General features: G+C 36.8%; 1 long non-coding RNA gene across 31 annotated transcripts in view; it reads left to right on the top strand.

Annotated features, from left to right (window-relative positions):
- LOC102155895 overlaps nt 1-13,629 on the top strand; it is a 648,303-nt gene that overhangs the window by 238,187 nt on the left and 396,487 nt on the right. For all 31 annotated transcript variants that reach the window (XR_005381490.1, XR_005381486.1, XR_005381489.1 and 28 more), the window contains 2 exons: nt 5,941-5,994; nt 8,400-8,496. This is a non-coding gene — a long non-coding RNA (uncharacterized LOC102155895). The remainder of the gene's footprint in view (nt 1-5,940; nt 5,995-8,399; nt 8,497-13,629) is intronic.

The following is a 13,629-nucleotide window of genomic DNA, read 5'->3' as shown; positions in this document are numbered from 1 at the left end:
AATCCTACCTCTATTAACTTCATGAGTGATTCCTAGGAATTAAGAGGAACACAGGATTTAGCCTAATGCCAAGCAAAAGGCCCATCCATATGAGCATAAAAAGAGACAAAGCATTCAATAATATAACTGAGCTACATATCACTCATTCTTATTATGCTATCACTTCACAAGTGATTACAAAAGTAATCTTTTCACTGTCCGATGATCCTGTCCATCAGAAATTATATTAATGGCCGTGCCAACCCACATGTTTGCCTTTATCTTATGTTATCATTGATGATGTTGCAGAAATCAGGATGTTTTTCTCCGCTCTGAGGTGTCCTGTTGAGCAGGTTTTAGTATGATCAAGGAAGTATCTTTGTCCTCACTCTCACTGTTCTGGCTGCTTTGGCACCCCTCCGGGTACATGCTGAATGAGATCATATATTTAGTAGGGTGATGTCTTACCTAAGAGAGCTGAGATAAATAGAGACACTTCTATATCCGCCATTCAGAAACAAAAGCTACAGGGAAGAGATTTTAGGATATAATGTAATATGTTGGGATTTAGAAGGAGAAAGACCTGGGCTTAGTCATTGTGTGATCTTGAGGAAGTTTTTCATCTCTTCTGAGTTATATAATTGCCATGAAGTTTGCTTGGGATAATGCATGACAGAGTCTCAGCTCAATAAATGTCAATTCATTTCACTTTCTTCTTGCCATTCAGTTTCAGGAAAACTTGCTATGTGGTTTAAGAGCTCAAAAAAATTATAAATGCCTATGTCTCGTGGAGCAAGAAACTTTGCATCATTATTTTACCCTTAGCTCAGAGTTTATCTTGCCCTTCTTTTTCAGGGCTAGTGATCACAGGAACTTCAACAGTAAAGGGGATACTTCAAAGCCTGAGGTAATGAGATGGATATTTGGAGAAGCAAGCTGGAATGAAGCTTTAGATTATTCACGTTGGGCATTTGCATACTGTCTGAAACCGACTTAGCCAATTTTAACTGTTGTTTAAATCTTTTTTGGAATTTTTCACTTGAAAGTTTTTACATGAACATTTGGAAACCTTTTTTTGTGGGTGGAAGTGATAGGTGTGATACTCCTTCTCTGTTCTGTCCACACAATGGCATTCAGATAAATGAAGTTACACTTTCAAATAGTATTCCATCTAACTGCCTACAGCAAGTGGAAAGGATGTAAGGTTTTGGAATTCAAGTTACAAATCAAGCAGACACATAATTTCATTCTCAAGAAGAAAAATGCCTGTCTATGTGAATGAAAATCTCAGCTGAGCTTTTGGGTATTCCTCCCCGCCCCCAAACAGCTTTACAAGCATGTTCTTTGTTTTTGTTTGTTTCCTCCTCTGTTTCATAATGGCTTCTATGAAGGACTCAGGAGATTCCCTCCTTGGTCTCCTGAGACAGTGCGACCAGGCACCCACCTGGTGCCTCTGGTCTTGAAGATCCCATTGATGACCATGGAGTGCAGTAGTGACCTCTTTCTTAGTTTCTTCTGGCCAGCACAGACATTTTTCAGAGGGAGAGCAGGGCCCTTTCCAAGTCTGATCTCAACTGTGGCTGTGTCCAGATTGTGTCACAGGCTGTGTCCACATTGTGGTTTCAGGCACTTGCATTTACCAACTTGGTTTTGGCTGGAGAACGAAGAGTTCCTATCATGAATATACCCAATTGCCTCATGATCCAAAGATGAAAGAAAGCAGATATGCACAATCTACTCCATATTCACCCAACCTTTATTTCACTACATCTGGCTCTACTTAGGAACAGGAGAAATTCAATTTTAGCTCTTTAGTTCTTTGAGGCACATTATTTCTTTACAAACTCATAGATATTTAATGGAACTTTATGAGACTAGCTTTGTTCATCATTTTATTTTATTTTATTTTTTTAATAATAAATTTATTTTTTATTGGCGTTCAATTTGCCAACATACAGAATAACACCCAGTGCTCATCCCATCAAGTGCCCCCCTCAGTGCCCGTCACCATTCACCCCCACCCCCCGCCCTCCTCCCCTTCCACCACCACTAGTTTGTTTCCCAGAGTTAGGAGTCTTTATGTTCTGTCTCCCTTTCTGATATTTCCTACCCATTTCTTCTCCCTTCCCTTCTATTCCCTTTCACTATTATTTATATTCCCCAAATGAATGTATGGGGAATTCTTATATGTTTCACAAATTCTTATATGTTTCAGGTGCTATGCTAGGTCTTCTTGTGAATTATGGAATTCAATCCTCACAAAGGCCTAGTGAAGTAGGTGATTTATTTTCCCCAATTTTCAGATGACGAAAGAGAGATCTAATGACCCATTCAAGGTCACAGAAGAAATAAGTGTTCACTAGATTTTGAACCAGGCAGTCTCCTTTCAACTTAATGCCTATCTAAGAGCAAATGCAGCTCAACGTCATTAATAGGGAAATACAAATCAAAACCACAAGGAAGTACCACTTGATATCCATTAAGATAGCTCTTATAAAAAAATACAGAAAATAACAAGCATTGATTAGGATGTAGGGAAATTGGAACCTTGTAGGCATTGCTGGTGGGATTATGAAAATTGTATAGCTGCTGTGGAAAATCATATGGAAGCTCCTTAAAAAGTTAAACAGAATTACCATTTGATCGAATTTCATTAAATTACATGAGATTTTTAACCTTTTACTATAAAATAGGCTTTGTATTGTATGATTTTGCCCAACTGTAGGCTAATGTAAGTGTTTTGAGCATGTTTAAGGTAGACTAGTCAAAGCTGTAGTGTTTGGTAGGTTAGGTATATTAAATACCTTTTTGACTTATGTTACTTTGCAATGGGCTTATCAGGACTTAAATTCATCGTAAGTTAGGGAAGATATATATTCAAAAGAATTGAAAGCAAGGACTATATTTATCCACCCATATTTACAGTAGCTTACTTATAATAGCCAATAGGTAGAAACAACCCAGTATCTATCAACAAAGGAACTGATGAACAAATATAAACAATATATGTAAGAAATGTAAATGAACTTGTAAAACAAATTCTACAGACATACAATGAAATATTATTCAGCTTTAAAAAGAAATGAAATTCTGGCACATGCTACAACATGGATGAAACCTGAGGACATCGTTATGCTCAGAAAAATAAGCCAGACAAAAAAAGATAAGCATTGGGATGCTGGGTAGCTCAGCGGTTGAGCATCTGCCTTCGGCTGAGGGCATGATCCTGGAGACCAGGATCGAGTCCCACATCGGGCTCCCTGCAGGGAGCCTGCTTCTCCCTCTGCCTGTGTCTCTGCCTCTCTCTGTGTGTCTCTCATGAATAAATAAAAATCTTGAAAAAAAGAGATAAATATTGTGTGATTCCACTTGTATGAGGGTTCTTGAATAATCAGATTCATAGAGACAGAAGATAGCATGGTTTCCAGGTACTGAGGGCAGAGGGCAATGCAACATTAGTGTTTAACAAGTATAGAGTCTAAGTTTCAGAAGATGAGACGTTGTGGAGATGGATGGTGGTGATGGTCGCACAACAATGCGAATGTACTTAATGCTGCTGAACTGTACACTGAAAAATGGTTAAAATGGTAAATTTTATGCGATGTATATTTTACCACAATAAAAATAATTACTAGAAGACAATGAAACTTAAATTAAAAAAAAAAAGTGAATAATGACCAGAGTGTCTTCAAATAATGGATTCAACTAGTTTTAACTTAAATTGGTTAAATCTGTTGTAAGTGATGAGTAACAATTACCTTGTGGGAAGTAGTCCTTCTCTCTTTTCAATGCTTTGGTCATATTCTTCTGGGGCCTTTTAGGAGACAGACAAGGCAAGGTTCCCATTTTTATGCCTTCAGTATTAGTTTTGCTTCCTTATCCTATCCCTTCCCTTTACTTTCCACATCTCCATGAGAGGAATATATGCTTTTAATCTTCATTGGTCTGGAGAAGGTGAAATTTTATTTTTCCTCTTCTTGCTCTATCAACTTCCCATGGAATTAGCAGCAGCCTATGTGAGAAAGATGACAATTTAGTTTTTGTTCGCCCACTGTTGAGTTGATACCACCACATCTTCCTTCCACTCATTCAAGGAGAGTCTCCAGCCCTGGAGTCTGACAGCTGGCATGTGGTTAAGGACAACCAAACACAAGGCCCACACAACACAGGTTTTAGCCTTAGCCTTCTACATTAAAAAATATGTATATATATTCATTTGATGGAGAGAGCACAAGCAGGGGGAGCAGCAGAGAGGGAGATGCAGACTCCCTGCTGAGCAGGAAGCCCAATGCCAAGCTAGATCCCAAGACTTTGAGATCATGACCCAAGCCAAAGGCAGACATTTGACTGACTGAGCTGCCCAGGCACCCATCCTTTTTTTTTTTTTTTTTTTTAAATGTGAGCCCTTGCCTATAAAATACTTAATTAAAAGTAATGCTTAATGTGGGGGAAAAAGCTTCTGCCATGGTCCTCAAATGGGCCATGGCTTTTTTGTTTTAGCTTTTTGGTATTTCTTGTTTTTTTGGTGGGTCTCTGACTAGATCCTAGCAAACTGTCTCCAAAACTAACAATGAAATCTGGGGCATTGAACCACTGTATATGTCCTGTTTCTACTTGGTTCAGTTTTTAGAAAGCTATAATAAGTATATGAACATTTTCAAATTATTTTTAGATATGTATTCATTTTGAGAGGAATTTGGATGTTTTTAATCTCCCTAACTAGGTAATGTCCAATATTTACTTAAACATAAAAATTATTCATTTCTTTTTTTTTTTTAATTATTCATTTCTTTGGAAAAATATAAATAATTTCAGTGTTACTTTGTATTAAGTCCATTGCTTCAGTCTGCATTTGTGTGACCTTGCTTTACTGATAAACATTTGGAAGAATCATGCCATAGGTTTTTTTCATCTCATTGGAATTCATCATTGTCAGGGAATTTATCAACCATGAAAAATTGATGACTAAGAGCATGTGTGACTTTTTAAGGAACGCAGATTAATTGAAGAAGTGAATTAGCTATATGTATATGTCAAATAAGCAGAGAACCATAAAACTCGTATGATGTAAATAAAGATAAGTACTTGGTGAAAAGTTAGATTGTATTTTTTTAAAAAAGCAGACATGGCCCACTGTAGAAGGTGAAAACTTATCTTGTGATGTCTGTCCCATCTAGATATTCTTTGGCCTAGGCATGAATCTGTTAGACTTTCAGATCTGCATTGGTTGAGATATCTTTGACCACTCCAATAGCACGTCTAGAGTTGTGCCTCTTTCCCTCACAAATTCAATGGAAGAAAATACTAACTGCACTTTTGAGTAGTGAGTAGTTTCTGCTCTCAGCCTGGACGTTACAACCTTCTCTCCCCCATGACTGATTAAGGAATAATCTGCCTCTGTCACTTTGCTCTTTCTTTTGTACTCCGTGTCCAAAATTCCACTCCTATTTCTACTTTCTATCCTTTGCTTTGCTTTCACTCCCAGGCACATCTTCTTCAAGTTCAATGGTAGAAGAATAATGGAAGATCCAGTTATTAGGTGTATTCCCCGGAGACCCCTGAAAGAACCCTACCTAGAGAACTTGGGGATGGAAGGCAACTGTACATACAAGGCTTAGGTCTGTATGGTTTAGTACAAAAAACATGAATTTCTTAGAGGATCCATCACCATGAGTAAGTTGTCTTCTCTAGGATTTCTGTTTTTAATCTACACAATGGGAGGAGTAAGTCTTTTCAGCAAATGGTGTTAGGAAAACTGGATAACTACATGCAGAAAAATGAAGTTGGATCCCTTTGTTATACCACTCACAGAAATTAACTCAAGACGGAATAAAGGCTTAACTCATCTGATATGAGAAGCCCTCCTTACCACTTCTGGTTTGGCACTGCCTGATTCAAATAGATTTTTGTTTAAATAAACTCTTAAAAATGTTTAATATGCCTCATTTTATCTTTTAATAGCTCTGGTGTCAGAAGAGGGAACTGAAGGAGATCCCCTGGTGGCCCCCTGAAGTGGTGAGCTTTTTTTTTTTTTTTAATTTATTTATTTATGATAGTCATCAGAGAGAGAGAGAGAGAGAGAGAGAGAGAGAGGCAGAGACACAGGCAGAGGGAGAAGCAGGCTCCATGCACCGGGAGCCCGATGTGGGATTCAATCCCGGGTCTCCAGGATCGCGCCCTGGGCCAAAGGCAGGCGCCAAACCGCTGCGCCACCCAGGGATCCCAAGTGGTGAGCTTCAAATCTAGAACATAAAAATCTTTTGATTTCCATCTTAGGTGAAGATATCCTCCCTGATATAAAGAAGAAAATTGAGGATAATGTAGCTGGATAACTTGGATAACTGGCAATCCAGTCCTTTGGGGAATTAAAAATTATACTTGCCTTATAAATTGGATCTTTATAAGAACAGAAATGCAGCTCTAGACATAGTTCAAAGCAGCCCACTTATTCCTTTTACCAATCCAAAATCTTGAGTTGTTAGAAACTATGCTGGTGTTTGGTCAAGTCCCTTAGTGTGTGTCTGTGGGGGTGTAAAAGGGCAGGGATGAAATCCTCTGTATCCTCTGAAAATCCTGCCATTTTCATGGCCCAAGGTGGAGGCCTACTTGAGAAAAGGGCTCAAAAGGGCCTCACTGAATAAGTTAGGATAAAGAGATAGTCTTTGCCACTCTTCCACTAGGTCCTGTCATTGTTTCAGAATCGACGCTGCCAAATTATCAGGCATCAAGACATCAGGGGAATTGGGAAGGAGCCATCTGTACTCCACGTATTGTTGCTCTGACTATTCACTTTCCCTGCCAATGTGACCTTTCAGCTCTAGCAGCTCTTTGTTACTCCTTGCCATGCTCAGCACACAGGAATGTTCAGTAAATCCCAGTGGCCACTGACTCAACCTCCTACAGACAACTGGAAGTCAGTTCTGGAATATTACCATGAAGTGGGGGTGAGGCCTGCACACCTGTCCCCAGCAGGGGAGTCTCTTTCAGCTCAGGGGAAAAACACTTCTGTCTCATCTACTTTTTTTTTTTCAAGCATATATGCTTTTTCCATCAAACTCTCTTCTCAATGTGCTTGGGCTTTTGAAGATACAATTCAGAGAATTTTTCGTGCAACTGTTATTTCTGCTCAAGTTGTATATCTCCTTGAGGCATTGAAACCCAGAGCTTCTTGAATTGACTAGGGGAAAGAGAAAAATTCAGAGAGAAAAACAAGAACGAATATCTTGGAATATTTTTCAGCCATACATACCAGTTGGCATGGAAAAGATGAATCTAGGTTTAGCAGTTCACCCCTGGACATGATAGAATATTTCTATCAGTTCTGTGGCTTCCATAATGCACTTAGGTGAGTGTAAAAGGAAACACACTAGGTGATTTGGAAGATCATTATTGTGGTTTTTCTTTTTGCCCAGTGTCACCTAACTGCAGTTCCTTTTGCCCAGTGTCACCTAACTGCAGTTCCTTATCTGTGAAATGAGTTGGATAGTTATCTCTTCCAGCAATTGTATTTTTAACTTACAATAGTAAGTGCTCTTCATAGCAGTAAATGTCCTAATAGTACATAAATTATCACATCAATTAGCACCCAACCAGTGCTGCTGCCTAAATATATCATCTAGAGGGGTTTATATATTATAGTACCATATCATACAATCATTTCAGTTAATTCAGAAAAAAAACCCATCATGTCAGTTACTAATGTGAAAGATTACCCTCTTCGATGGAATTTCTGACTCTTATTATGTAGTACAGATACTCTCTTCTCTGACATGAAAGGGACATGACCTCACCTCTGGAAAGAGTAATTGATGTGTGCCCTCAGAGCTTCTCCCCCTTGTCTCCTGGAACCAATTTTCAGGATAACAGTAGTTTTCATCCTTTCAGAAGTATGATTTTTTTTTTTTTAAAGAGCCACAATGTCTGTTAATACAATGACCCGCTTTTCCTTTTACCAAGTGGCCTGGCTAGTGGCTGAAAAATGATAATCAATAGGGTCTCCATTTGTAGTGGAAACGTATTGATGCTCATCTATCTTGTAGGTAAAAAGACAGAGGCACAAAAAGGTGCTTTGAAATACCTGTAGGAATACATGCCTGCAGACCTGTTGTCAGCCCTCTACAGACGTTTCCTTCACTACGATTTCTTTCCTCTCCTGTGATATGTAATGTGACAGTCTAAGAAGTCCTCTGTTGCACTCAAGATTTTATCCCTTTTACACTTCTTTCCCTTTCTCCAACTTGGCACTTGGTAATACCATTTTACCAAAGCTGTTTATAACATAGAAGATGAATGTCTTTCATGGATCTATTCCTAATTTCTCCCTCCTGAGTTGCATATGAATATTGGCATTTGATGGAATTCATTATAAGCAAATGGATGTCAGAGTCCCTTGCTGACTTTCTTTTCGTCTTTCCCCGCAGCTCCGTCAATCTGTGCAAATGTGTGTTTTGTGGAGTTATCTTACTCCAGACAAGATGTTCTTGGCTGAACTTCAGGACATCCTGATTCTGTTTACAGGTGAGGAAGGCCCAAAGTCTAGTGCCCTGGAGAGAATGGGGGGCACAGAGTTAATCATCATAGGACGTGTCAGACAAAAGCAAACAAGAAACTAGTTGGCTTCCTCTGGAGTTTGATGTCACAATCAGAATCAGACTTGTTGTTTCCTGATTTTAGCAGACACTGAAGCCAGGACAACTCTATATTATGTTTATTTCCATCTCCTGAATTACAATTGCTTCCTGCAAAAAACAATGACTACTGAAGAGATGGAATGTGTTCTTGGCCACATGTCATCTCCAATCTCTGCATACGTCTAAAATGGAAATGATTTTTCTTGAATGCTTTTCTGTCTCCAGAACTACCTCTCTCTAAATAGTTTCCTAAGGCTTTCATTGAACTGGAGGCCTTGTTTCCCAGGCTCTGAATAAGCACCTGTCATGGTTTTGTGGTCAGGGGAAGCCAGTGAGGGTCGAAATAATTTTTTAAATGAACACATAAAAGTTCGGATTCAAGAAACACAGTTTCTTTAAGACATAAATACAGTAAATAAGTTGTGTTCTGTGTTATTTTATATCAGAATTAGCTTTTCTTGAATTTAATAGCAGTCCATTTCCCTGAAAGTTACATTTAAATATAATTCTAAAAAATAAGCATTAAACTGCCATTTTATGATTTATCTACTTTTAATAATATCCGTCAACTCCAGCTATGAAAGACCATGAGTTTAGCTTATTTTCATGCCCTTTTCCTCCCTGCAGCCTCCTTCCAGTTGTATACTTTTGAAGGTATTCATATTAATTTCATCAAATAATTCAACATTTTATTAAATTTCATTAACGTATTAAATTAAATGTATTCCCTGAGCCATTTATATTCAGTACTATTTTTTAAATACCAGAATGTAGCAAGAAGTTAGCTCCATATACTTTCATCAATCTAGTGACACTTTTTAAAGAAGATTTTATTAATTTACTCATGAGAGACACAGAGAGAGAGGCAGAGACACAGGCAGCTCTCTAAGCTCTCTATTCTGTTCCATTGTTCTCTGTGCCAGTACCATATTCTTGATTACTACAGTTTTGCACTATATCTTGAAATCTGAAATTGGAACAGAATGGATACAAAAAATAAGACCCATCTATATGCCACTTTATTTATTTCTCTAAGATTGCCTTGGCTAGTCAGTCTTTTCGGTTCTATAGAAATTATAGTATTATTTGTTTTAGTTTTGTGAAAAATATTGTTAGTATTTTGATAGGGATTGCATTGAATCTGTAGATTGCTTTGGGTAATGTGGACATTTTAACAATATTAATTCTTCCAATCCATGAGCATGAAATATCTTTCCATTTCTTTGTGTCATCTTCATTTTCTTTCATCAGTGTTTTAAGATTTTCAGAGTATAAGTCTTTCACCTCTTTGGTTAAGTTTATAACTAGATTTTTTTTTTTTTTGGTGTAATTCTGAATAGGATTGCTTTCTTAATTTCTCTTTCTGCCACTGTATTAATGTACAGAAGTGCTACCAATTTCTGTGTATTAATTTTGTGTCCTGCAATTTAGCTGAATTCATTTATTGCTTCTAAAGTTTTTTGGTAAACTCTAAGATTTTCTGTGTATAGAATGAAATCATCTGCAAATAGTCACAATTTAACTTCTTCCTTGCCAATATGGATGCCTCATTTCTTTCTCTTGTCTGATTGCTAAGGCAAGGACTTTTACCATGTTAAATTAAAAAATGGTGAGAATGAATATCCTTGTCTCCTGATCTTAGAGGAAAAGCTGAGTTTTATACCACTGAATATGTTAGCTGTGGGTTTTTCATGTATGGTCTTCATTATGTTGGGATATGTTTCCTCTAAACCCACTTTATTGAGAGTTTTTATCATGAATGGATGTTGAAAATTGTCAAATGTTTTTTTCTGCATCTATTGAGATGATTATATGACTTTTATACTATATATTTTTGATGTGGTATATCACATGGATTGTTTTGCAAATATTATCTTTGCACCCTCAGGATAAATCCCACTTGATTACAATGAATGGTCTTTCAAATGTATTGTTGCATGTGGTTTGTTAATATTTTTTTGAGGATTTTTGCATCTATGTTTCTCAGAGATATTGGCCTATTACTTTCTTTTCTTTATAATATCTTTGTCTGATTTTGGTATCAATGTAATACCGGCCTTATAGAATATATTTGGAAGCTTTTCTTTCTTTTCAATTTTTTGGCATAATTTGAGGAGGACATGCATTAACCAACTCCTTTTTAAATATCTGATAGAATTTGCCTGTAAATCCATCTGATCCTAGACTTTTATATTTTGGTAGTGTTTTGATTACTGATTCAATTTCGTTACTTGTGAACAGTCTGTTCAGATTTTCTATTTCCTCCTGATTCAGTTTTGGAAGATTTTATATTTCTAGGAACTTATCCATTTCTTCTAGGTTGTCCAATTTGTTGGCATGTAAGTTTTCATAGTATTCTCTTATAATCCTTTGTGCTTCTCTGGTGTCAGTTGTTACTTCTCTCTCATTTCTAATTTTATTTACTTGGCTCCTTTCTCTTTTTTTTCCTTGATGAATCTGACTAAGAGTTTATCAATTTTGTTAATATTTTTAAATAGCTAGCTCTTAGTTTCATTGATTTCCCCCCTCCCCCTGCCACCTTCTGTTAAGTCTCTATGTCATTTACTTCTGATCTGATCTTTCTTATTTCCTTCCCTCTACTAAACTTTGGCTTTGTTTATTATTTTCATAGTTCATTTAGGTGTAAGGTCATGTTATTTATTTTTTGAGGTGGGTTTGTATCACTGTGTATTTCCATTATAGAAATGCTTTTACTGTTTTGGACTATTGTATTTTCATTTTTGTTGTCTCCATATAGTTTTTAATTTCTTTTTTTGATTCCTTCATTGACCAATTGGGTTGTTTAGTATCGTTTTATTTAGCCTCCATGTGTTTCTGGTTTTTTTCAGTGTTGTTCTTATGATTTATTTCTAGTTTCATACCACTTTGGTCAGTAAAGATGCATGATATGATTTCAGTCTTCTTAAATATTTTGAGGCTTGTTTTGTGGCCTAACGTGATCTATTCTGGATCTATTCTGGAGAATGTTCCATATGCCCTTGAAAAGAATGAGTATTCTGTTGTTTTTGGTTGGAATATTGTGTGTATATTTGTTAGGTCCATCTGTCCAATGTGTTTTCAGAGACACTATTTCCTTGTTGATTTTCTGCCTAGATGATCTAACCATTGTTGTAAGTGGGGTGTTAAGATTCCCTACTATTATTGTATGACTACCAATTTCTCTCTTTATTTTTGTTGATATTTGCTTTATGTATTTAAGTACTCCAGTGTTAGATGTGTAGATATTTATAATTGCTATATGTTCTTGTTGGATTGATCCATTTAACATTACATAATGTCCTTGTCTCTTGTTACAGTCTTTGTTCTAAAGTCCATTTTGTCTGATATAAGTACTGTTACTGTGACTTTTTTTCTTCCTCACGCATGGTAAATGTTCTTTCATCCCTTCACTTTCAGTCTGTATGTTTCTAGGTCTGAGGTGAGTCTCTTGTAAGCAGCATACAGATGAGTCTTGTTTTTAATCCACTCTGTTACCCTGTGTATTTTGACTGGAGCATTTAGGCCATTAACATTTAATTACAGATTACCAATAAGTATGTACTTATTGCCATTCTATTTTTTTCTGGTTGTTTTGTAGTTCTTCTCTATTCCTTTCTTCTTCTCTTTCTTTCTTTCTTTGTGACTGATGAATTTCTGTAGTGTTATATTTGGATTTTTTTCTCTATATTTTTCATTTGTCCATTATAAGTTTTGGCTTTGTGGTTACTGTGAGTTTCGTATATAACTTCCTAAGAAAATAACAGTCTATATTAATTTGATGATGATTTAAGTTCAAACATGTCTTTTAAAAAACACATCTTTTTTTACTTCATGTTTTATGTATATGCTGTCATAGTTTATCTTTTTAAAAAAGATTTTATTTATTTATTTGAGAGGGAGAGAGGGAGAGAGCACAAGCAATGGGAGAGACAGAGGGAGAAGCAGGCTCCCAGGTAAGCAGGAAGCCCCAACATGGGGCTTGGTCTCAGGACCCTGGGATCATGACCTGAGTCAAAGGTCGATGCTTAACCAACTAACCAAGATGCCCCTTACATCTTTTTTATTAATAATTTTCTTATATCTACTTATGGCCATTTCTTTTCCACTTAGGGAAATCCCTTTAACATTTCTTGTAAGACTGGTTTATTGGTGATAAATTCCTTTATCTTTTGTTGTCTTGAAAACTATCTCTTTCTCAAATCTCAATGATATCTTGCTAGGTACAGTATCCTTGGTTGTAGGGTTTTTCCTTTTAGCACTTTGAATATATTATGCCATTCTCTTCTGGCCTGCGAAGTTTCTGCTGAAAAACCAGCTGATAGCCTTATAGGTTTTCCCTTGTAGGTAACTTTTTGCTTCATTCTTGCTGTTTTTACTTCATTTTATTTTACTTTTTGAGAAAGAGAGAGAGGCAGAGGGAGAAGAAGAGAGAAGAGGCAGGGGAAAGAGAGAGAGGCAGAGGGAGAAGAAGCAGGGTGTGGAGCCCAATGCCAGGCTCAATCTCACCAACCCAAGATCACGATATGAGTGGAAACTAACACTCAGATGCTCACTCAACTGAGCCACTCAGGTACCCTTGTCTTGCTGTTTTAAAAATTCTCTATCTTTAATTTCTTTGACATTTTAATTATTATGTGTTATGGTGTGGACCTCCTTGGGTTCATCTTGTTTGGAACTCTCTGTGCTTTTTGGACCTGGATATTTATTTCCTTCCCTAGGTTAGGGAAGTTTTTAGCTATTATTTCTACAAATAATTTTCCTACTCTTTTTCTTTCTTTTTTCATCTGGGACCCCTATAACATGAATGTTTGCTTGACATTGTCTAAGAGATCCCTTAACCTATGCTCATTTTTAAAAAATTCTTTTCTGTTTTTGCTGTTCATCTTGGTTGCTTTCCACTACCCTGTCTTCCAATCACTGATTTGTTTTCCTGCATCTGCTAATCTCGAGTCCCTCTAGTGTTTTTTTTTTTATATCATTCATTGTATTCTTATTGTCTTTTTCCAAAAATATTTTCTCT

The sequence above is a fragment of the Canis lupus genome, chromosome 30 (assembly GCF_011100685.1).
Source record: "Canis lupus familiaris isolate Mischka breed German Shepherd chromosome 30, alternate assembly UU_Cfam_GSD_1.0, whole genome shotgun sequence".
Lineage (NCBI taxonomy): Eukaryota > Metazoa > Chordata > Mammalia > Carnivora > Canidae > Canis > Canis lupus.
The sequence above is the reverse complement of the archived record's forward strand: the minus strand, read 5'-3'. Positions and strand labels throughout refer to the sequence as shown.